General features: G+C 44.1%; 1 long non-coding RNA gene across 1 annotated transcript in view; it reads right to left on the bottom strand.

Moving 5' to 3' along the window:
* The window catches only part of LOC109370751, a 38,827-nt gene extending 15,966 nt beyond the window's left edge, over window positions 1–22,861 (bottom strand). The window contains exon 1 of the long non-coding RNA XR_004161851.1: window positions 22,678–22,861. This is a non-coding gene — a long non-coding RNA (uncharacterized LOC109370751). The remainder of the gene's footprint in view (window positions 1–22,677) is intronic.
* Between the last annotated feature and the right edge of the window lie 1,353 nt (window positions 22,862–24,214).

Here is a 24,214-nt window from a genome sequence, read left to right as displayed (position 1 = left end):
TGCCTTCACATGCACCATCAGGACATGCCTGATTCCAGTTATTCTGGGCTTTCACACGTTAGACAAAGTTACACTTGCAGCAAAGCTGCACTTTGAATGCAAGCACCAACTTCAAGTCTTTTTGTACCTACAGTTGTACTACAGTAAGCAAATAGAATGAACGCTCCCTTAAAACAGCTTATTTTTGAATTGAAAAGTGCTCTGTAGGCTATTAAAGTTCAGTAAGGAGACTGCTCTGACGGATTTAGTTTCTCTTCCCAGGCAACTCCTGAGCTAACCAAGCAAGAGTCAGTAAGAGACTTCAGCCTTCAAGGGGTGCAGAAAAACACAAACACTGCAGTGTTGGAGTGAACCCAAGGAGAAAGGAGACAAAGCTGCCTGTGGACTCCAGACAAGATGCTGTGGGTGCCCAGTAGAGCTGCTGCAAATCATCAGCTGACAAACTGCATTTTGCTGTACTTTTAGTTAGCATCTCCTCCATATACAAGCAGCATAAGTCACCAGTTAAACTGACAGAGCTTAAGAGCAAAAATAAATTGAAATAAAGAATTACAAGGATGTTTAAAATATATAGAGCATGCTATGGAATCATCCTGCATCCTTAGAAGTGTTCATCTAAATAAGCATTAAGACAAATGAGAAGATAAAACTTGATGCAATTCATGAACAGCTGTATGCTAGTACTCAGTCTCCATGAAGAAAGGTATTAGGCTCCCCAGGCCTCAGCTTGCTGGTCAGTGTTTTTATGCTATCCTGCCATGAAAGCTTCTCGTATCCTCTTTTTCCAATTCAAATAACACAGATGGAAATGGTCAAGGAATTTGTTATTTAAAGAGGCACTGAATTACTTGGAACAGTTAAATCCAATAGATGTGAGGATTTCTGAAAGGTTACAAGGAAAGTAGTCTTGATTTTAAAGTAGTATCAGTAGAAAATGGTAATACTTCAAGAGACTTGGCAGCTATATTTGAAGTTTAGTAACATGAAGAAAGTCAGAAGAAACTGAAAGCTGCCTTAAAGTGACAAGCAAGGCAAACACAGCAGGCTGTTGCTTGAGTTTTAAAGTTCCATTCATCCAGGACAAGCAAGTGGCTGCTTGTGGGAGAAAACGAGCAGGGCACACCTTGCACACAAAGGAAGCACAACTGCCACAGGATGGCTTTACTCTAGTTACATCATTAATTGTACAGTGTAATGAAGCTGATGCATGGTGACCATGACCCAATGCAGATCTACATCCACACGAGTGTATATTCAGTCTGCATACATGATAGGCAGTACCAAGAAACTGGCAGCCAGCCTTGTGATATACAAGCTATGTCCTCAACACTGTAAGCTCATACACACCAATGGGGAATGCAGTCACAAGAGCTACATGAGATGTCCATCAGCACCATTGCTTCAGGCTAAATTACACTTGCAATGGCATTTGTAATATAAAGCACTAAAGAAGTGCTTACATCTTCTGCTTTAATATTTGCCTTGCTTGACTTCAGAAGATGCAAAGGAGAATAATCCAGCAGCACCAAACAGCCTGCATTAGTCAGGGTCTGGGCAATTAGCATCTTTAATAAAAACTGCTTGAGGATAAGGTATATTTGGAGGCAAAAAAATTTAAATTATCTAATTTTGATATACTCACAATTCAAAGCAAAGCTTCCTGCTGTCTTCAAAGCATCACTGAATGTCAGCAAGAGGAGAAAAGTACCACTGCATCTTTCTGCAACATACATTCATTACCATCTACTCACCCATGAATGTCAATGTTGTTTCACCATCTCATTCCTCCCGTTTACCCATCCCCACTTTCCCCAAAAATGCAGCCTTATTTATTACATGAGGTTGTGCGATTTCTCTGCTGCTGGGGATTTAAGTAAGCAGAGTCCTATACAGTCCTGCCATACAATGGGAAGTGTATGTACATACACAATATTAAACAGAGCATCTGTAAGAAAGATTACTTTATGGATGTTGGATTTACTCCCATTACAATATAAAAGCAAGAAATGCCATTGTATTTCCAACAGATAGCACCACTTACACCTTGCAATGTAAGTCACACCCCATGGAATAACATTATAGGGTCACTCACTTCGCACAAGTGTCAATAGCTACCATGCTGGAGTCCAGCAATAGATGAGTGGGTAATGTATTCTGAGCTACAGGGCTTGGATAATTTACTGAGTCTATTCCAGCTATTGAATTGTCATAAAGAGCTCTGTCAGACTGATGACATTCATCAGATCAGCCTGATCTAGCAGTTTCATACATTATCTTTTCCCTTTCTTCTGCTGGCAAAAGAGCATGACTGGGGATGGAGAACATACAAGCATACAAATGGGTAAACTTACTCCCAAATTCTTCCATCAATGCATCTCTAAACCCACCCTATCCCAGGATTAAGGCACGAAAGACAGAAATAGGAATGCAACAGTGATGATGTTTCCAGTGAGACATCCCCAGATACTGGTTTTGGGCAATTACCTGCTCTGTAGGAAGAGGAGGAAGGAACAATAAGAGAAGCACAATGCATCATGGTGAAACAAAGATCACACCTTAATCACCTCCCCAACATTTGGCCAGTTAGAATAGGTTTATTGCAAGGGGAAGACCTGTTGGTTAATAATGCTGTTCTGAGACATTGATAAATGGCACTGTAAGGCAGATAAATTGGCAGCCCATTTTCAAGAGCACAAGTCAATTGATTTGTCCACTGCCAAAGGGAAAGTGAGTAAAAAGTTCAGAAGAACATGAAAACCCATAAGTTATGGCTCACAGCCCCTGTGAGCAGCACCACTCCCACCCCCAGAAGGCACTGCAGCCCCCTCTGCTCAGGGCTGGGAGCACAAGTCCTCATCACTACCACTGCTGAAGCCTCAAGGACACATGGGTGCCAAGCCCTCCCTACCCCAAAATGCTGTCAGCTCACCAAAAAGCAAAGATGGGTTCTGGGAGCAGATCACAGCATGGTGATGAAGGTGTTTACTCAGCTCATCTTTCTTTTTCCAGTATATCAAACCTATGCCAATGAAACAGTAGCTGTACTTCACCATCAAGGCAGGTGTTCAGCAGAGAAGTGTGCTGCAAAACAACGTGCAGGACTCTACACCTGCCATTTGCAACCAGCAGTACCTTGGGCTAGCTGTGTATGTGTGCATACATGGTGCCCATGCCTTACCCGGACTTCAACGCTGCTCCTTGCTGCACATTTTACCATTTACAACCATGTTTTGTGGTATGGATGCAGAAGGCATCAGCCACCACTCAGATCTCTGGGGAGGGGGCATCTGTGTGCACCCTGTTTGGCTCTAAGGATTTTCTACAGGACACACACAGTTTAAGCATCCTTTTGCTAACTGCACACATGGCAAGAGAAGATACGAGAGAAGAGTGAAAGCTATCTACATTTGTCTCAAAGGCCGAAACAGTTTGAAATGTTTCCAGTTAGGGAAGTTCTACTTAAAGAACTTTGTCATTTTGATTTTTCTTGCACACTTCGTAGCACTCTACATCTTGTGAACTCTTATCTCCTCAGCCCAATGCCACAGGCTCCAGATCTGGAGCACAGCCCAGATCCCATTTTAGTCACAGCAGATGAGGATAAGGTCTCACGTGACAGCAGAGCTGAGCACCGCCACTTCTGACTCCTCAGGGCTTTGTGGGATCTTCTGGTTCATCAAGCAAATGTGGGTCTCAGGGCATCTTCTGGTGCCGCTGCCGCTTCTTTCTCCATCATCTCTGCTGTTAATTTGCCTGGGGCAGCACCACTAAGGGACAGGGCAGCGGCACAACAAGCTGCCAACCAGGGAAAGGCAGCTCTGCAGCCAACAGGAACCTGGGGTCTGCTCCTTGCTCCCCACCAACAGACAGGAGCAGGTGAGAATCATCTATCACAAGAGCACAGGATGCTGGCTCACACGCCAAACCTACTGCCCTCTCGTTTTCTGCTTGGTGTGATCATCCCATTTCCCAACAGCTAATGCTCCGAGCACAGTCACAAACTCAGATCTCAACAGGATCTGCTTGGCACTGTTTCCTTCAAGACAGAACGTCTCAGAAACATTTAATGTCCTGGGTTAAAAAGGACCACAATGATCACGTAGTTCCACAACCTCCTGCTATGTGCAGGTCACCAACCTCCAGACCAGGCTGCCCAGAGCCACATCCAGTCTGGCCTTGAATGCCTGCAGGGATGAGGCATCCACAACCTCCTTGGGCAACCTGTTCCAGTGCTTCACCACCCTCTGGTGGAAAAACTTCCTCCTAATACCTAACCCAAACCTCCCCATCTCAGTTTAAAGCCATTCCCCCTTATCACTATCCACCCTTGGAGACAGTCATTCTCCCTCATTTATATGCTCCTTCCAAATACGGGAAGGCCACCACACTACAAACTTAAATTATAATAGAGTTCCTGTTGGGTCTTCAGGTGAGACCCCATGCTCCATACAGAGTTGGACTGGTCACACAGGCCCCCGTATGGCTGTCAAATCACTGCTGTCCCTGCTGCCAGCTCCCTCATGCATGGAATAAGGACGATTCCTCCAAGACTTGGTAAAGCTCTTGAGGTATGAGTGATATGTTGTTTTTGTACAGGTAATTCCTAAGCTCCATTTCCATAGCCAAAGCTTTCACCATCCCACCCCTTTACACAGTTCACCACATGCTCACTGCCACTCTCAGCTCGCGCCAGCACCTCATTCTGGTGGGGCCCTCTGCAAGGACATACAGCACAGACTGCAGCAAAACAAGATGTGAAACAAAACATTGAGGGAATAGAAGGAAAAAAGCTGAACAAATCAAGAGTCCATCCAAGCCAAGAGGTTACCACGTTTCTGTTCATCTTCTGTCCCACTTCATTTCTACGCTCTTAGAGACAGCAAAGAAAAGCAAGCAACTGGATACCTGTCCTCCACAGGCTGTTCACAGCACAGCAAAGCCATGCCATTAACAGCTGGGTTAACCCATGTTGGGCCACCTCTTCCTAACCAACCCCCAACAGCTAGAAGGCAGGTTCGCTCCTGGTGAGCAAATCTGGGTTGCAGACCAACCTGCTCCTACCTTCCTGCACTGCTGCTTTGGGAAGACACAACAGCATATGAACAAGGGAGGGGTCTGTGCTTGTACAGCTGAGGAATTTCAGTTAGTGTAAAGCTAATCATTGCTGAAGAAGCAATGGCACTTAGAATTTGCCTTGACATTTTCATTCATTCTTGTTAAAGACAGACAATGCCACCTCTTTAGGGCTAAGGAGAAAATGCATACAGTACATTAGAGCCCATTTTATGCTTGGCACTTTAACACTGTAGCAATCATTGCACTTAAGGGCATACTATCAAGCAGTTTAATACCCCAAATATTATTCATTCCCTGCTTTTCACAACTATCTCTGTGCAAGACCACATACAGTGTTTACTGCCTAATGGGTCCCTCTGGGATGCTCTCAGATCTCTACACAGCTCCAAGTTTATCTGATCAGCACAGCTCTTCCTTCCCACAGTCTGGTCTGTGCCTCGACCTCCAGCTTCCTCTTCCCCATGGAAGTAGCATCCCTCCCTAATTGAAGGCCTCTGTTCTACAATAGCACAGGTTTCTGCCATTGTGTTTGATTTGGCTGCTTATGAAGCAGCAGCACTTTTGCCCTGGCCTCCTCAAGCATCCCTTCCCCCAGTGGCCTGACACAAAGTCTATTGCATGATGCATTAGCCTTCAATTCTGCTCCTCTCCTTATATGCTTTAATAATTCTAAATTAGGTAGATGTGACAATATAATCCTTGGACTGATTCTTACCATTACAGTATTGAAAGTCAGTAAAGATTCAGTTGTTTTGTGTGTGGTTGTTTGTGTTTTTTTTTTCTTTTAAGAAAATAACACTGTTCAGTGTTTCAAAGACAAAATGCAACTGTTATTCTTGAGAGCAGCTCCACAGTCCAGTTTATGGCTAATTGGCATCCTACCAAGTGACAATAAAAATAGAGTATGAAAGGAGTTTGGCAACCAGGTACTTGTGTGTCAGGAACTTTCTTTTTTTTGAAATATAAATATCAGCCTACCAATACTCACAAGAGGATCTGTGCTACCTATACACTAGAGAAGGGTGGAGCTTCTTATATCACAGTTCTGACTTTTTATTAACCAATGAAGTGCATTATCACATGCACAAGGCAGCCAGCCCTGCTCAGCACCTTACTCCACACAGCCACAATAACTGAACACAAAATCTACCCTGCAGCTACAAAACCAACACCATTAACAACTACATCACAGCCTTCCTACCCAAAGCATCCAACGCAGGTGGCAAAGGGAACAACAGCATTTTGTTGGTTCCTCAGGCACTCCACCCTATTCCTGATGGAACTGGGGTTACTCAATGCACCTCCAGGCAGTTTTACAGACATTTCTAGAGCAGCGCAGCTTGGAGCTCCAAGATTTAAACAAGGTAGGAGGCTTTCCCAGGGCAGGATTATTCACCATCTCTGCCTACTGCAGGGTTATTTTGATGTGCAGCATTTGTCACTGCCTGCTGCATTCATCCAGATAAATGGTTGGTACCTACTCTATGGTTTGTGCCATTGCTACATCATTCACAGTTGTCCTATGGGCTCACTTTGCATGCAGGCATCACCCACCAAGGAATAAGTGCCCCCATCTCTCTTCATTCCACCCAGAGAGCAAAGAGACACCAAGAGAAGTGACAGTGCCTTCATGCTGCACAGAAAATCCCTTAAATCAGTGTCATAGCCTTTTAAAACCAGATACTGACTCTTGTTCACAGCCATCATCCACTGAAAACGCACGTCAGCAAGAAAGACCTACCTGCTGAACAAAGATTAAGGAGGCAAAAGAAAACCAGGGCACTGCAAGAGAGTAAACAAAGAACATCAATAGAGCTGAGAAATAACCCATCACAACAAGGAGTAGGACAAATCAGGAACTATCTCACTGGTATTTAACAGGAGGGGGAAAAAAAGGAAGATCAGAACCTCTGCTGTGGCCAGACATCTTTCAGTCCTGAGTACAGCAGCAGTTCAGCAGTGGCTGGGGTGACCTGCTACCCCTCAGCTGATAGTAACACTGCTGCTGAGCTGCACTTCTATCAGACTAATTTCAAGAGAAGTCTTTTCGACTTTACACAGGGCAGGAAGACTGCTGAGCAAAGCCTGGCTCTCCTGCAATAAGCAAAGCTGCTGCTCTGCCTTGCTTCTCCCTGCTGTTATTGTAATCCAACACAACCTCTCTAAGCAGCAGGGGCAGGGATCTGCTCAGTTCTCAACCATGGGAGCGTTTGCAGCTTTCTGCAGCTCATCAAGAAGCCCGGGGGATGTTGCAATGACAGCAGGTTTGTACCAATTCTTGTTTCCTATTTAGAAATGTGCAAGAGGTGACTTGGGGGGAAAAAAACCTAAGTGTTTAAATTAAAAAAAAAAATCCATCCATTTCCCCTAAGATGAAACATTCCTTCTCAAGGTTCAGTTTTCCTCCTACAGCTGAAACGATCAACAGTTACACAAGAAACATTGAAGCACTGCCAAGCTTATGTGTTTGGGGATTTTTGTTTGGCTTTTTTATTTTATATATACACACACACACAGCAGATCAGCCTCAGTGCCGTGCTGCATCCTCCCTGCAGCAGGATGGTCCTCCTTCACATGGAGGATGTGTGGATGCAATGCCCATCAGCACCCCAGCTTTATGGACCCAGAAGAAGCACATACACAACTGCCCATTGGCACTTAGCCATAGGAACACTCCATCTAACTGCAGTCACACTAGGGCAGCTAAATGAGGCTGGGTGAAGGCAGCACTTGCAGTCAACCCTTGGTATAGTAAGCACTATTTCATTATTTATCACAGATCTGGGCATCCATTGAGAAATGCCATTCAACCAAGCTCTCCTCTAGCTCCATCCTGCACACCCATCTGCTCAGGCACCAGAAGCCACCCAAATGCTCAGGGGAAAACAACAGCCCTCACAGGAAGGTGGAAGCCCAATCTGCTACCAAGCAATGGGTGGGGCCTCCCAAAACACCAGCACAGAGACCAACCCATCTGCCCCATCTCTCTCGACACCAGGACACATCTCTTGCATTATTTTCTTCCTCCCACTTCAGCTTCATTCCGAGCAGCAACCTGCCACAAATAACCACCTCCTGCTCGCAGGCCACCACGCGCTCTCCTGCTGTCAGCACTGGGGCTTATGAGCTCTGCAGCTTCCCTAGGCGAGCTACTCTGAGCCCGCCATGCAAACCCATGACTTTACACTCTGTCTGAGCCTCAGCAGCGATCACTAACACTGTTTTCAAATCCAATCTCATTTCTGATTAAACTTTTCTCTCTCCCATTTGTAACCTCACTTGGCAGCCTGATCTGCGCAGCTCAGTATAAATATATGCTTTAGAATTAAACTGGTTCAGCAATTTTGACAATGATTTCTCGGAAATTAAGTCTGGACGATTTGTTTGGCTGAAGTAGAATCATTTGAAACATATATGATAAAAAGGCTACCAAGTACTTTGTAGCATAGCATGCTAATAAATATTAGCGATGCAGATCTCATTTGTGCCTAATGGCAAGGCTGCTGGAAGCCAGCACGCTGACCCAGAGCTGAAACAGCACTCATGCTGAAAAGCACAAAGCAAAGGAACACACGCAGGTGACAGCCATCATCTGCTCCCAATGAATAGCCTCATTTGGAACAGTGGTTTAGAGGAGGGCTGAGCAACCAGAAGAACAGATCTGAAGACCAAAACCAAGGCCTTCCCTAGAACCTCTGGATTTTTCACTGCTTAAGGACATCAGACCATTTCCTGGTCATTCTGGTCCAATCTGTTATCATTTCTAGGTCCCCAGTCACCCACGCTAAATTTTCTCAGCCTTTGTCTGATGTCTATAGCAATTATTTCCTTAACCTGGACATTGTTTTGTAGCAATTCTTATTTTTAGTTCTTCAGCAACATTTGAGTGTTAAAATAACAAAAACAGCTTTCCTCCACTTTCCTCACATATCTTTAAGCCCCCATTTTATCTTCTCCCTTGATTTTTCTTGTCTTTATTCTTTGAAAAACACACTCCTCTTATTCTTTCCTCTTCACAGTTTGTTTTAACTTCAGCATGCTCTTGGTCATCCCCATCCAGCGCTGGTGGCCAGACCCTACCATCATCTCACTCATCTCAGAGGGAACACTCAGCCGTATTTACGGCACTCAAAGTTTGCAGCAACGCCAATAGCTTCACCTCTCTGCTGTATTTCGGCCTTCACTGCCAAACTTTTCTTATCTACCTCCACAACTATCATTCACCCCATAAAACCCTCAAACTCTCATTGCTACTTCTCAGCCTTTAAACAGGAACAAATCCTCAGGCCTACTGTAAACGCTCGCCCTGCAGTGTCTGCTGGCAGAGTGCCATTGCCCAGTGCTGTGGGCTCTAAGCACACCAAACACACACCTTTGGAGCAAAAGATTTATTTTTCTTCCACATTATTCAGGACAGATTTTGCTCCTGAATAGGGCCTCTAAAAAACCAAAGGAGATGCATTACTAATGGATGCCCTGAGCCACCGTCCAAATACTCAGATTTCAGTTCTTCATTCTCTCTCTTCCCTGGTGTTTTGCTGATGGAGATATTTAGCAACCCATTCTAACAGAGGGGAAAAAAATCATTTTTTTCTCCCCATAATTAATCTAAGGTGCCACTGGACAAAGAGACTAATTTGATTCTAGCTGAAATTTCTTAGAAGTTAGTAACAACATGCTTACAAAGTGCTGAAAAACCTCATTACTGTTTCCCCCCCGGTTTTTGTTTTGTTAATACTACTGAAGGACCTTGCCAAGGTTGGTTTATTTCCCTCTATTCCTATTGAAATTTAAGGTTTTGCCAAAGTATCTACCTTCATAGGCAAGAACAACATTTAACTGAAAAACACTACACACAAGATAGCCATTCTCAACTGTCTGAATGAATATAAAGCCCATTAGAAACCCCAGACACCTTCACAGAAGAGTTAAACCTCCTATCCCTTCCTTCCACATCGTCACAAATACACCTCCAAAGTCTCCTTGTTTGGCCACACACAGTTACTCCATACAGGAATCTGTTCTGCTAAGTACACGAAGCAGCAGGAGAAGCTGTGATGGGGCCAATCTGCGAAGGAACATGTGGGAGGCTGCAATCACAAACTGACACAAAGGCACAAGGTTGCAGTTAGCACCAACCAGATCATGTGGAACAGCCTGGGGATTTTCCTCTCATCTACCACCAGAGCTTGAAACTTCTGTACTGATGGCAGGGTGTGCAAAGGTGCCACGTATCTGGGTTGCTCACACCCTTCTGAAAGGAAGCACCAACGAGACCTCATTTTCAGCTAGGAGAAATTATCCAGAATGAAGCCAGTTTCTGTGTTGCCATCACCCAACAGTGTTTCTCGTTAGTTGTTCTGCATTTTGAAGTGGTGCAAAGCATTTAATTGCACAGATGAATTCAAGTATGGTTCACCTGATAGCACCAGCTCCTTCTAAGGCTTCTGTAGCTTAGCCATAACACCTTAACGAAGGCTGGAGGAGCTCTCTGCTAGATACACTGTACAAGTGAGAAAAGAGCAAAGGCTGCAGATAGAAGGAAGGAACTTGGTTCAGAAAGGAGACACATTACCCTTCTGCGGTCCATAAACTCACGGGCACATGAAGCAGATTGATGCTGTTGTGATGATTTGATCTTTCTCAGTGTTGGCTGATCCACACAGTACAAGGAGCAGAATCAGGCTCTGAAAAGTGTTTATTAGCACTATTTATCCAAAACCTCACCTCGTGCTTTCTTTTATCTATTCCATAGCAACTTAAAGCCCACGCTCAGCCTCCATTCTAAGTCTAACATTAACTCAAGCGTACCAATTCCCATCCTTCTTTCAGTGCCCGTGCCCCAAATGCTGTGCTGCTGTGGGTCCAGCAGTAACCTGGCTGCAGTGGCACAGATCCCATTACAGGAAGCAGTGAGAAGTAGATCATCAGCTCCTGCCTACCCCACCTACATCCTGACACTCCGACTGGAAATGGATCTGCATGACATGCCTGTGAACATAGCAGCAAGATTTACACGGGGTGGGATTTAAAATGCAACTCCTCTTGTACTGCATTTAATCGGAAAACAATAGAGACAAGGATATCCTTACAAGAGAATATGCCAAGTGCCTTGGCTGTTGCATTTGGCAGCTATCTCTGTGTGCAGAACTTGGGACTTTTGTTTACCGATTGATTTCTAAATAACACTTCCCATCCTGGATGCACAAAAGCTTTCCCTGCAAATCTTCTCACTGATGTCTCACTGAAGCAGCTGACAGCCTGAACCACCAGCACTACCAGGGTTGTGACCTTCCCCATCCATCTTAATTAGGTGTTAACTTCAAAAGCCTTTTTGTTACATGCTACCTGCCAGCATCAAACAAAAAAGACAAACACCAGCCTTGAGTCATCAAAAATGCAATTACAGGCTCTGTCTGAGAGGTGGCTCTGCCTACTCCTCTACTATCAGCTCCAGGAACTTACAGTACAGGAACACCACTACAGCAATGCTCAGAAGGTTCCCCACAATGAGGAAGTACCAAAAGACTCATACAAAATAGTTTTATCTCAAACAATCCTGAATATCACAGGCACTCACATTGCTTACTCAGTGCTCTCCCACCTAGGTTTTCAAGCTATATGCTTTTAAAAGATATCTAACTACTAAAAGGCACAGGTTCAGACAGCATATGCAAGCTTCACAGTCCAGTGTGTTGGCACCTATCAATCCATTTAATTACACCATCCAAAATGAAATCAACTATCCAGAAGGAAGAGAGTTATCAGGCAATAGGAAGTTACCAAGGCACACAGGGGATAGGATCAATTGCTTCTGCCATAGGACTTCTCACACATTGCCAACCCACAATCTGCATTTTGTACATCTTAAATGCAACAGTACCACCTGATGCCAAAATGAGCTCCTTCCAGACTCATGGCAATCTATCTACACATAAACCCACATGCCCTGGACACTGCCTTACATAAGCTACATTCTCAACAAGTTTTTTGGAATTATTTCTTAACATGATAGAGAGCACACTCTGCAAGTTCATCCACAGCTGCTGTGAAACCTGTCTTGTTCCTGCAGACCTGGAAAGAAACACAAGAGGCTAACATTTAAAAACTGTGGCTGGGAGATGCATCCTAACACAGACTGCACCCAGCAGCTCAGCTGTAGAAAGGAGGTCAATAACCAGGCACCCAGGAACCATCTCCACATTTATAGGTGTTCAGAGCCAACGTGTTGACAAGGGCATGTTCCACAGCTGGGAAGGTCTCTTTGTTCCTTCATGACTCAGAACCTAAGAGGAGAACTCAATTATTTTCAAGGCCAGGCTTGATGGGATTGTGAGCAATTTGGTCTGGTGGGAGGTGTCCCTGCATACAGCAGGGGGTGGAACTGGATGATCTTATGTCCCTTCCAACCCAAACCTTCCTGTGATTCTGTAATTACACCCAAATGGTTCAGCTGGGGCTTCCCCCTAGCATGACTATTTTTTCTGATGTAGGCATGTACCACTCTTTTCACCCCAGCAGCATCCCAGATCTGATGAGCAAGCAAAGCACTGAGGACACCCACACTCACCATTCTCCTACCATTAGGAGCGAGCTAAGTGACCACGCGTTACAAGAAAGCTCTCAATCTGGACTATATCAACATCCTCCCACCTTTTACCCACGGGAGCTCAAACATATGCACTGAGTACTGCTGAAAAGAAATGACTGTTTCCCAAAACACACTTGAGGCCACACAGCGTGCTGCTAACCCACACAACAGAACACTGACATTTACAGCTATTTCGCAGTCGTAAGCTGCATGTTACAGAATGGGCGTCAGAATTAAGAGCTTCCAAGTTGAATACATCCTTGCCTTAAAATCCACCAGCTCTCCCTGTTCTAATACATTAAACCAAAATTCCTTTGGAAATGCAGGCAGCGCAGTGGAAGTCCAGGAAAGCTCTGATTTTCTTCTATCTGGTGATTTCAAAAATGAGCCTCTGTCAATAACAGAGTAATAAAAGCACTGGAACTGGGCAATTTGTTATTGTAGGAAGGTATTAAACAGTAAGCCACCTCACTCCCAGCTGTTACTTCTGGTGTTTGTTTGTGGGGTTTTTGTGCTGTTGTTTTTTTCCCCCTAAGAGATTTTTTGGAACTTGGAACACATTATCTCAAAACCACGTCTGTTAATTCTTCTGCCAAGCAGCTGAAATATTTTTTCACTTCAAGACAACAAAAGAGAAAAAAGCAGAATAGCAGAATTTAATGCTATAGCGAAGGCTAAATCAACTGTTTTTAAAACAAATTAATCCACTAAAAGTGTTCCACTACAACAGCCATACGCTGAAGCAAAGAGGCGATGCAGATCCAGTCATTTAGCTGTCAGCACAAAAGAACATCAGCACATTTTTCTCCAGCACAGCAACTAACTTTTTGTTCTAAATGGACAGGCATTAAGTAAATCAACCTACATTTGCAAGAACAACACCTGCAACTGCTGTGGGTTCCTATTTATCCTACATGTTCTGTCCTCAGATATGAGAACCACTGCAAAGTTAGCTGGCACGTTCTCTTCAGGTGAATAAAGTGATCTTAAGGGCAAATCTGAGTTTATTTTGTGCATTAGAGATCAGCTGCTGTAACCAACTGCAGGAGCTGCTGGAGACCACCCCAGGTACAAGACAAGAAACCTGCAGTGCAAGCACATGGCCCAGTGCACTGTCCCAGCCATAATATCTGCAGCCCAACCTGCCCTCAGTTTGCTTACAGCAGAGCCCAGTGCCACCTCCAACCAGTTTCAAGGCTCCACACACCAACACCTGCTATTGGCACAGAGCATAGAATGCATGGTTTGGGCAGGAGGATCCAGTGCCATTGCAGCATCCCACGCAAGCAGCCAGACATACACAACAGAAACACAGCCCCCATGGCCTGTTGCAAAGAATGAGGCAGCTCAGGCCTTCAGCTGCCTGTGGCTGTCCCTGGGCTCCTGATGGTCCAGTTCTTCATCACTCAACATCAAGCTGCAGGATGCTCCCACAGAGGGGTCATTTTGGGATTGAGTGGCACATATACAGAGCTCTTACTGCACCCAAACCATGGATGTCCGAATTCTGGAACTAATCCTTTAAGTCTCAGAAGCCACACCAGCAGCTCTCCCAAAACCCTGGAAGCAGCTCTGTCCCAGAAGCCTCAGCTCATTTCAGTGCTTTTATCATTGTGCTACTCTCAATGGGCAAAGAAGTTGTTCTGTATTTCTCATTTTTCCCCACAGTGCCCTTCAGGAACCAAGTGCTTCCTCAGTCTTATCCCCATGCTCCCTGCAAACATCCTCTGGATACCTCACTGCTGCTGCACACACAGCCCTGAACTGCCAACACTTCTTTCCTCAGCCATGTGGCACACGAGCTTCCCAAGGTTACAGAGCCCAGAACCAGGATCCAAAAAGCCCTCCATGAGATCCCTCCTGACAAAGAGGTACATCCACTTCTCACCTCAGGGAGTTGGGTGACAGAAAGCAGTTCTGCCGTGCTGACTTCAAAGTCACTGCAGACCTCAGAGGCATCAGGTTTTGTAGATTTCTTTACAGTTACTAAATTGGATTTAATACATGGGAAGGTATGAATGTCATTCAGCAGACTGTTAAGCAGTTCTCACCAAGACCCACCCAGCATCCAGCAGAGTGCTATCACAGTAATCAGCTTCTCAAGTAAAACAGATTGCGATTCTACTTCTGCGTCTTCCCAAAAATGAAACAAACTCATCTGGAATGCTGGGAGCGACTTCCGCAAAAGGCAGTTCTGCCTCTGACTGAATAACTCAAGTCAAGGCAGGGACAAAGTGACAGCCCTCCTTCCCCGTACGGCGTGTGCATGCTGTTTGCAACAGAGCTGTTTGCTGTGCCTCTTGGCTGTGGGATCAGAAGGGCTTTTAATACCAGGCTGAAACAAAGACGTGCAAAGGAAAAAAGCCCAGCGTGATTTAATCACTGGAACTGCTAGAGATGAATTTCTCAGAGTGCACCGATCCAAACGCTACTTTATTTTGTTTGACCATTTTCAACAAACCCAATCAATACCTCAGAATAGAAACATCAATCAGTGCACAAAACTTTCTCAATCACTGTGCTGAAGAAAAAAAAAGCAACCACTGGAGACCTCTGCTTGCTCAGAGCTGCACTCTGAACTCAGGCCATGCCACAGTGAACAAGTGCAACACCCCCCATGAAGGACACCCTAACCATGCACACAGCTACATCATAGAACACTCTGGGTTGGAAGAGACCTCAAAGACCATCTAGTTCCGACCCTCCTGCCCCTATCAGGATTGCCTGCCACTACATCAGGCACCAGGCCATGGCTAGGCACTCATCTCACTGCCCTCTGTCCTCAGCCCACCCAGAGGTCTCCACTGCAAGAGCAGAGGAACCAGGCAGTGACACTGGAGCTGCAGATGCTGATTTTAACCCATTTGAGGTCTCTTTGCACTGCTTAGGTGTTGTAATCCCACTTACGTCATTCCACAGGCCTCTTGGTTGGCCAATCTTGGAAAGCTTTCACAGAGTCATAGAATGGCCTGGATTGAAAAGGACCTCAAAGATCATCTGGTTTCAACCCCCCTGCTGTATGCAGGGTCACCAACCATCAGACCAGGCTGCCCAGAGCCACATCCAGCCTGGCTTGAATGCCTCCAGGGATGGGGAAACCATAACCTCTCCTTGGGCAACCTGTTCCAGTGTCTCACCACCCTCTGAGTGAAAAACTTCCTCCTTTTTAAAAAAAAAATTAAAAAGAAAAAACCAACAAAATGAAACAAAACTCCAATTTCCCAGCACTGAAACTGATCTTTATTACCCACAAATTCCTTGAAGGACTTCCAACAGACTGCTTGCAAGTGATCTACACCTTCTAGGAGAAAGGCAGCTCACTCACATAAGATCTTTGTTGTCATCACTTCCAGGATGGCAAAAAAAGACTCCAAGCTGCACGAGGGCACTAAGAATTGTTTAGGCTTCTAGAAAACCCTGTGTGCATGACACCTCCCAGCAGGTGATGAGAGTTGAACACAACGAAGACAGAGCAGTGCAGTGCAATAGCAGCAGTGTGGTTAAGAAGCCTGAAGGACATGCACATTCAGAAAGTAACAACTACCAGGGCATGGCTCTCCCCACACGTGCCCTTCCCATTCCAAGTCTTTCACAGCTGGTTGCAGGAAGAGTAGAGTAAGAAGTTGTTCACTGTCATCCTCGAGACACTTTTTCCAGTGACAGATGTTCAGGTTCATTTCTATCAGTAGGGAAGGCTTGTCACTCCTCACTACAGAATTTGTCTTTCAACAAATTTTCCTCATCTCAGAAAATCCTAGCTTTCCCTTGGGATGAGCTTTATTTATAACATTTTAACTTGATTATGTGTTAGCCAGCAGTTCATACGCAACGCATTCAGCTTACCATTAGTTTTCTTCCTCCAGCCACGCAGACACCAATGCACAGCAAGTCACAGGTGTACAGAGCACAGCAACCACCTAAGCTGAAGACTTCATTCAGAACAATTTCATAACCCCTACACATCAAGTCATGTTTAGCTTATTATCTCCATTCATCAAATTTGTTATGATGTCAGCCTCACTTCAAAGCTCATCTCTTGGTGCTCTCCCTGAAGATGTACAGCAGTCCTGTTTTCTAGGATTTGGGCTTGACCCTTACCTTCTGCCCAGATAGGGACCTTGCCACCATGTCTACAGATACCAAAAGCCTTCCTTACACAGCTGGCTGCAGGTCAGGTCTTCCCAGGACCACGGCACATGACTACAATTCACATTGAAAGCTTTGCAAGACACTAAGGCTGCCTTTAGGAAATCAGACTGTCTTAGGACCCTTAAATTCAGCAATTTATTTTTATTATTCCATTATACTCTCAACAGGGACCAGCTCATGGCCTATCCTCTGTCGGCATGAGTGGTCAGTTCCCCATCCCCCTGGATATTTAGTTTTGCTCTGCGCTACTGAAGAGCTTATTAGTTCATTTCAACAACACAAGTCCACATAAAAACATTTTATGACCAACTCAGTTCCTTCACAAGAGCCTGCCTTCCTTCAAGGCCACATTCATTTATTTCCCTCTTTCACTTTGTTTATTTACTTGAGCTCGTAGCAGCCAGTTCTGTACTTAAAAATATCCAGCACTGAGGTATTTATGACACTGGGCCACTTACAATTTCAACAGGTGAGAGGATGATGGGAGTTTATCCTCATCACACTGGAAACACCCTTTAGAAACTTGAGCACCTATTAAGGGGTGCACTTGGCTTATTAAACCCTTGCAGTCTATGCCCATGGCACATTTTTGGCTTTTATTTTCATGAATTCCTGCAGTTCTGAAGCACACTAAGCAGCTTTCTACCAGCAGTCACTGTACATTTCATTATGAAAGCCACGGAATGGTATATCCTGCAGCACATCCCTTGATGAGCTACACGCTGCTTCCCTTTAAACAAGATCGTCTCCCCCACACACAGCCACAGTCCCTCCTTGCCTCCTCACCCATCATCACTCAAACAATTTCCAGCACAGCTCATCTATGGCAGGCTCTGCTCTCTTAAGATCCTTCCCAGGTCTGTACTTTCATCTCCTGATTTCAGAGGAGATTGTTAGATTTCTAGAGGGAGAATAGCTTTTACTGCCAAGTATACTGAAGAAAAATTGATTTCTGTCATTACTTCATTCTCAAGATACTTGAGAATATGGCTGTTCCCTGCTCCCGCTAAACTGTTCCACCTTGGGTACATCAAGCTCATGATTTTCCCATTGCTGCATTTGTTTTCTTCATTACCAGTGGGTTCACTCAGCTATTTATCATACCACAGGCCTTGTTTTATGAAGGCAAACAAGTCCATGTTCCCCTTTCTCCTGCTTCCTACCTTGTCCAGACCACCTGGCATCACCTACAGGCCTTCCCTTTCTGCTTTAGATATGGTTGCATCCACACAACTTTTCAATTCCTATTCAAAACAGGACTGTGCCCTCAAAGCACTGCTTGGAATTCGTTGCTCTGCTATACACACACCACAGCATGGAAGGAGTGCCAGGGACTAAACACAAAGTTAGGGACAGTGTGACTAGGTAATCTAGTCAGCAAAGCATAGTTGGACACCAGCAGCATCCCAAAGATAAGAAGAACCCTTCAAGCATCACATCACCTCAAAGGTAGAGGATAAAAATGTGTCGGTAGTATATCCAGTCAGAGTAAACTCATTATAAACACAGATCCAGGGCAGAATTTTTGAGCTCAGTTATTTAGTTCATTAGTAAGACAAATATTCTACAAACGATGCCAGCAGAGTCAAAAAACAGCTTCCAAATTACTTGATTTGGGACAGAATCCTAATAAAAGACATACCTGTATCCCATCTGTTTTCAAGTAATACTTAAAGATATTTCTGATCATTTTGAACAATTATCTTAGTATTCAATCAGAACACCATAATTCAAACAGATATTCATTGGTCTGAGATTTTACATCAATAACAGAACTTCAATTTATGTGCTTTGTTTACATCCAAGTTCAGATTAAATTACTGTAAATTACTGTATAAAAACATAAAACATGAAAATCTCAGCTGAATCACAGTACTTGAAAGCAGTTCATTTAAACGTAGTAACTAAGAACTATTCTGGCTTTGATTACCAGGAAGACAGAAATATGGAGTGAGATGTCAGCACAGCAGCTTAAGGGCATCCAGACTGAGGAAACCAGAGAGAGTTCTCAAGGAAGTCTTGCCATTATCCCTAGGAAAATACATCTCAACCTCCCTAGAGCCTTATTCAGCCTCCTAACATCCATCTTAGAAGTCCAACTTCAGAAGTAGTGCCAATGATAAATGAGACTTCCCCTATGCAAGTTCTCCTCATTTTCAAACTGTTACATAAATCTAACAAGAGATGCTCCCCCTTCTATTCCCAGCATCCCCACTGTTTGAGTTGCACCAAAAAAAGAGCAAAGAGACTGCTGGAAAGATATTGAAGTGCAAAAGTTTTTACATTCACCCTAAGCTGTTGGTGCATCTTATTTCTGGCAAGATCACACCATTTAATGGGTGCTCCCCACTTCATAACCATCTACAAAGCAATTCAATGGTGCCCACAGAGCAGCTGACATAGAGAGGAACACCATGAAAAACTCAGAATGAAGACTGATAAGAAACTAACATCATCCACCTCCGTTTTCAACTCCATTCTTTTTAGAAAAAACATTATAAAGAAGCTGCAACATTTTTATACTTGAGTTCCAATACGATGCTGTGTACAACATAGCATTTGCCTTCCCATTCAAATACTTTTTTCTCCTAGGCTTCTGTAACAGTTCCATATCTAAAGGACAGCCTGCCAACACAGTATCTTTTCCTACAGAGGTAGGAGACCAAACCCAGCACCTCACTGCTCCTACACTGACCAAGGCAGGCCTGGAGGAGAAGGGGAAAAGGATAGGAATCCACAGCCTGCAGTAAGTCAGCACTGGACATCAAACTCAAGTTTAGAAACTTTTTTTAATTTAAATGAATTAATATATATTTTTTTAATTTCTGGTTTTGTGGCAGAAATCCCTTCTCAAACACCACTCTGACGACTTGCAAGAAGCACTGGGAGTTTAACAGGCTGCAGAGTATTGGATCAGTTACAAGAGGACTTTCCCTTCTGCCCGGTCCCTGTACTCCCCAGTTCATGGAGGAAAGGAAGAAAGGCTCCCACCACAAGGAAGCACAACACCGCTCTTACAGAAGATGCAGGAACCGCCACCTACTGCAGACTGGACAAGGACTCCCCGCCTGTTTCTTGCGGGCCATTGAACAGCCACCAAACTAAGACAATGCTTCCAATAACCACGGAGAAGTTCATCTTTAAAAGCTAAAGAGATTTTGCTTGACTGATAAAAATAAGACAAATTGGCTTCAAGAGACAACAGAAGTTACCAAACCACTCAGGCTGTGAATGCCATGCTGCTCCACTGCTAAGTTTTGAGAATGAATTCAAAACTACTTGATCCACCAGAGTGGTTCCTGTCAACATAATATTTAGGGATTGTTTTCCTTATGAAAACACTGGAAAGTTTCAAGCAACTTGATAGCAAACACATGCTTTGATACATCTGATTATACATCACAGCACAGGAGGAAGAGAGATTTCTTACTCCTAATTCCTAGCCTTGAATTTCCGTTGCCTATGCAATACCTTTAAACTTTCAGTTAAAGTTGCCCTTTCAGCAATCCCTCATATGACAGAAGTGGCCCATAGGTAATTATCTCAGACTACACACAGCCTGAAAGCTAGACAGGTTTGTCAAAATGATTTTTTGCTCCTACGGTTTATTATCTTGTTGTGAAGATTTTATGAGAACAAGATTAAACCACTGCCCTGATGTGTGCATTTCATTAAGCTTCTAATCCTTGAAGAGTCACTAATGCAACTAGCCATTGAAAAGCATTAAATCAGAGTTCACTCATATTGACCAAAATAATCTCCTAATTATTTCAGAATAGAGCAAAGCACAGAAGCTGTGCCGTAAATTACACTCCAGAACTCTTTTAGGTTGATATACAAAAGAAAATGAATAGAAAGGCAACTTTGATTACTTTTGGTACGTATGAATATGGAAAGGCAACAGCCGTGCCTCTGCAAAGCAGTTCATTCAAATTAGATTGAATTTCAGAGCTGCTATTCATGCAGCGGTGCTTAGTTCAGTGCCTCATGTGGATGGGGTGTGGGGTGTTATTTCTGCTGCAACAGATTAGCAGTTGCCACCACAGTGAAGAAAACAGCTAAAAATGAGCAAGCGAATCCTAGGTGCTACTGAATTATTAGTAAATTTAATTTACTGAAGAAAAATACTCCTAAATACATTTGTAGCTCATAATAAAGCCATATGGACAATGCAGCATCCCTTGAACTACAATTCTACTGTGCATGTTTCTAGTCTTTGCTACCAGAAAGATGTCCAGAAGCTTACGTGAAGGGCACTATTCCTAAGGGTTGGAACTCACTCCTGACTTCACCTCCATCTGCTTCTCACATAGAGGATGCAAGCTTCCATCAGTGTGTCCCAAGATGACCATGCTCTTACACATCAGTTAATGTCCTCTAGTTTCCAGAAAGAACTCCTGCTACCATCTTCCACTCAGGTCAACCTGCTAAAGGCTTGAGAACAGGTAGAGGCTACCACAGGCACTGCAAACAGTAATCCACTACGGAAAGCTGTGACTGATACGGCTTCATACTCAATGCTAAGTTTACTAGACCCTCTGTGACTGCAGCTATAAATCTTTCAAGAAGAGCTTGCCTTGTAAAGCAGGCTTTTGAGTATAACATTAGCAATTTAAACACTCAATAACCAATAATAATTCACTGTCAACACTTACAAATCCTTCTGAAGAACTTGCATTCTCATTATCAGAGACCACTGGAAAGATTTAAGCAAGATGAGCTCCCCAAAACCAGAGTACAGTGCACAGAACAACTTCCATATCTCTGTATCAACTCAGACCAACTCTTCCCATTCTGCAGGAGGACTGCCCTCCCACACACAAAAGTTCAGACCAAACCACAGCTCTCTAGACCTCCAAATTGGAATTCAAAACCATTTCTTCTCTGAAGAAGCACTAAACAGATGCAACTTTAAAACAGGAGAAACCAGCACAGCAGAACAAAGTTTTCTGCTTCCACCATTACATCCATACACACAAGGTCATCTCCACCGGCTTACTTTTAACCCAATTTAATTTATGGCATTACTGCCAGCTCTGCCAGTCCCCTGTGCCTCACAGAACCCCTTATGCAACCTCATTCAGTGCACTTTCAAGACCAGCCAGGTCCCTTTGGCCACCCCCTGCCCAAGGCCCTCATCTTGCAGAGCCCTTCTCTGCCCACCTCACCCCACAGCTCTCCCTTCAGCAGAGAGGCCCTCCTCACTGAGGGAGAACAACAACAACAAAAGATGCCCATGTACATTCTAAATAAAACACTTCTCTCAACCCACAACAGTATCTTACAACACAAAATAAGCCTAGAAACCAAATAACCATTCAGCACAGCAGGTTTCAAACTGCTGAACTTCTGCTGAAGTTCGCAGATTTGCTAACAGCACTGGATGGGCAGGGATTTGATTTAAAGAACAGGAATTCTGCAGCGATCAAAAGCAGGTTATCTTTACATACATTTTAATCTTCCCTCACTCCGCGCACTTTAGACCCTACTGGTCTTTGCCACAGGCTAGATTTTTCTCTTTAATTAACCACCCTGACCTGGAACAAGTTAGACTGATACCTTATTTCCTTCCAGCATTCATTCTTTTAGCCAAAATTGAGCACATATATATGCAACCACCACTGGGTAGTAGCCCAACACTCACATCAAAGATAAGGTAGATAAGGGAGGATCGCAAATCAGACCAGACTCTGAGGCAGGCTGGCCCAAACCTTTCCCTTAACCACAGGCCCCAAGAAAAGATAAAAAGGTTACAGTAGAAAATAAGCTAGACCAGTTACTTCTTCCTAGAACAACAAAAGCACAAAACACCGAAGACAAAACAAAATGTAGAAGTTTTAAACCTTTTTCCTCCAGCCTACCTTAGTTCTCCAGACGAGTCCTCCTCCATAGGTTCAACTTCAGCTCCAGTGCTCCCCTTCCTGCAGCAGAACCAGCACAACAGGTTGGAGTTGTAGGGCATTTATTGACCCTTTCCCTGATTGCAAACACCTGTATCCCTTTCCTCACTCATTGGCTTTGTTTCTACCTCTCCCTCCTTGGTGCTTTGGAAGCTGCCTCCCCCCAGCCCTGCACAGCTGCTCCTAATGATGGAGTAATCACACCTTTTACTGATGCAGCAATCAGAGAAACTTTGTGAGAATCTAAGAAAAGTGCCAACTGATTTTCTTTCTTATATCCCCACAGTCTTGTAATGATGGTTTTATAACAAGTGTGAATTTCCTAGCTTCAGTCCTGTAGGGATCAATGAGCAGACTAACTTGTAGGCTACAGGAAAAAGCATACCACAAGACTGCTGTTATCAAACCTTTACCTAACTGTACATGAAACTCAGCTTTTTAATGCTGAAGGTCTCCTCTCTTTGCTGTAGAGCCTGCCAAGTTGAGTGTCATACAGTGCTGGAAGCCTTTATGAGGGTTTCCTGATCTAATTTTCTCTGAACTGGATGCATTTAATTACAATTAATTAAAAATAAAAGACCGATTCAGTCCCTATATTTTGCATTCTTGGGTTATTTTGTCAAGTCTTGCCTTGTGAGCAAGGGCACAAATAGCTGCAATGCCTGCAAACCTGGGGTCGCTCCCCAGTGCTGGGACCTGAGAATCTTCCATGGTGGGAGCCTTACCTGGAGTGAAATGCATGTGCTGCAGCTGGCACGGGTTTGTTTTTCTTGTAATTCTGTAAAATTCTCTTGTTTAAGCATATGCTTGCAGACCAAAGCAACTTTACCCATGCAGAGAATTTATGTAGCAATGCAACCACACTTCATTTAGCATGCAAAGAGCTCTTCTCTAAAACTCAACTGACTAAAATATGGTATTGTATAGAATTTATTCTCATCACACAAGTCACAACAAGCACACAAATGCCAGCTGACACACTATGGCATTGAAATAACCAATTTGGCAGTGTATTGCATTTACGAAGGCACCTTTCCACAGATACATGAAGAGAGAAGGTCACCCCAAATAGCAGCGTTCCCTCTGCTAGGTTGCGGGTGGGTTTTTTCCTTTTGTTTGCTTGTTTTTGGGCAGTGAATCTTTCCTCTCTGCCAACACAATAGAGGATGCTGCTGAGTTGTTCATCTCTGTTCCAAGTTTATCCAGTGGGATACTGACTGAAATGTCTGCTTCTAGTGATGTTAGCTACTCGCTGCATTAGCTAAATGCAAGAGCGTGCACTGCAGGTTGTATCCCATCAGGACTTGAGTTTTTCACTTGCTCCCTGTGCCCTTTATTTCCTCAGTCTTGTCCAGATGAGGTTCTTTAATTAAATTGGTCCTTCTGCACGTGGTCCTGAGCCCGCTGAAATCAGCGGCGCAGACCTCAAACCGTGGCTCTGAATTGCCAAACCCGAGCTGCCCCTCAGCCCCCACTTTGTGTGCAGCTGCTGTCCTGA

The sequence above is a fragment of the Meleagris gallopavo genome, chromosome 22 (assembly GCF_000146605.3).
Source record: "Meleagris gallopavo isolate NT-WF06-2002-E0010 breed Aviagen turkey brand Nicholas breeding stock chromosome 22, Turkey_5.1, whole genome shotgun sequence".
Classification (NCBI taxonomy): Eukaryota; Metazoa; Chordata; class Aves; order Galliformes; family Phasianidae; genus Meleagris; species Meleagris gallopavo.
Note: the sequence above shows the minus strand (reverse complement) of the source record. Positions and strands in the feature narration are given on the sequence as shown.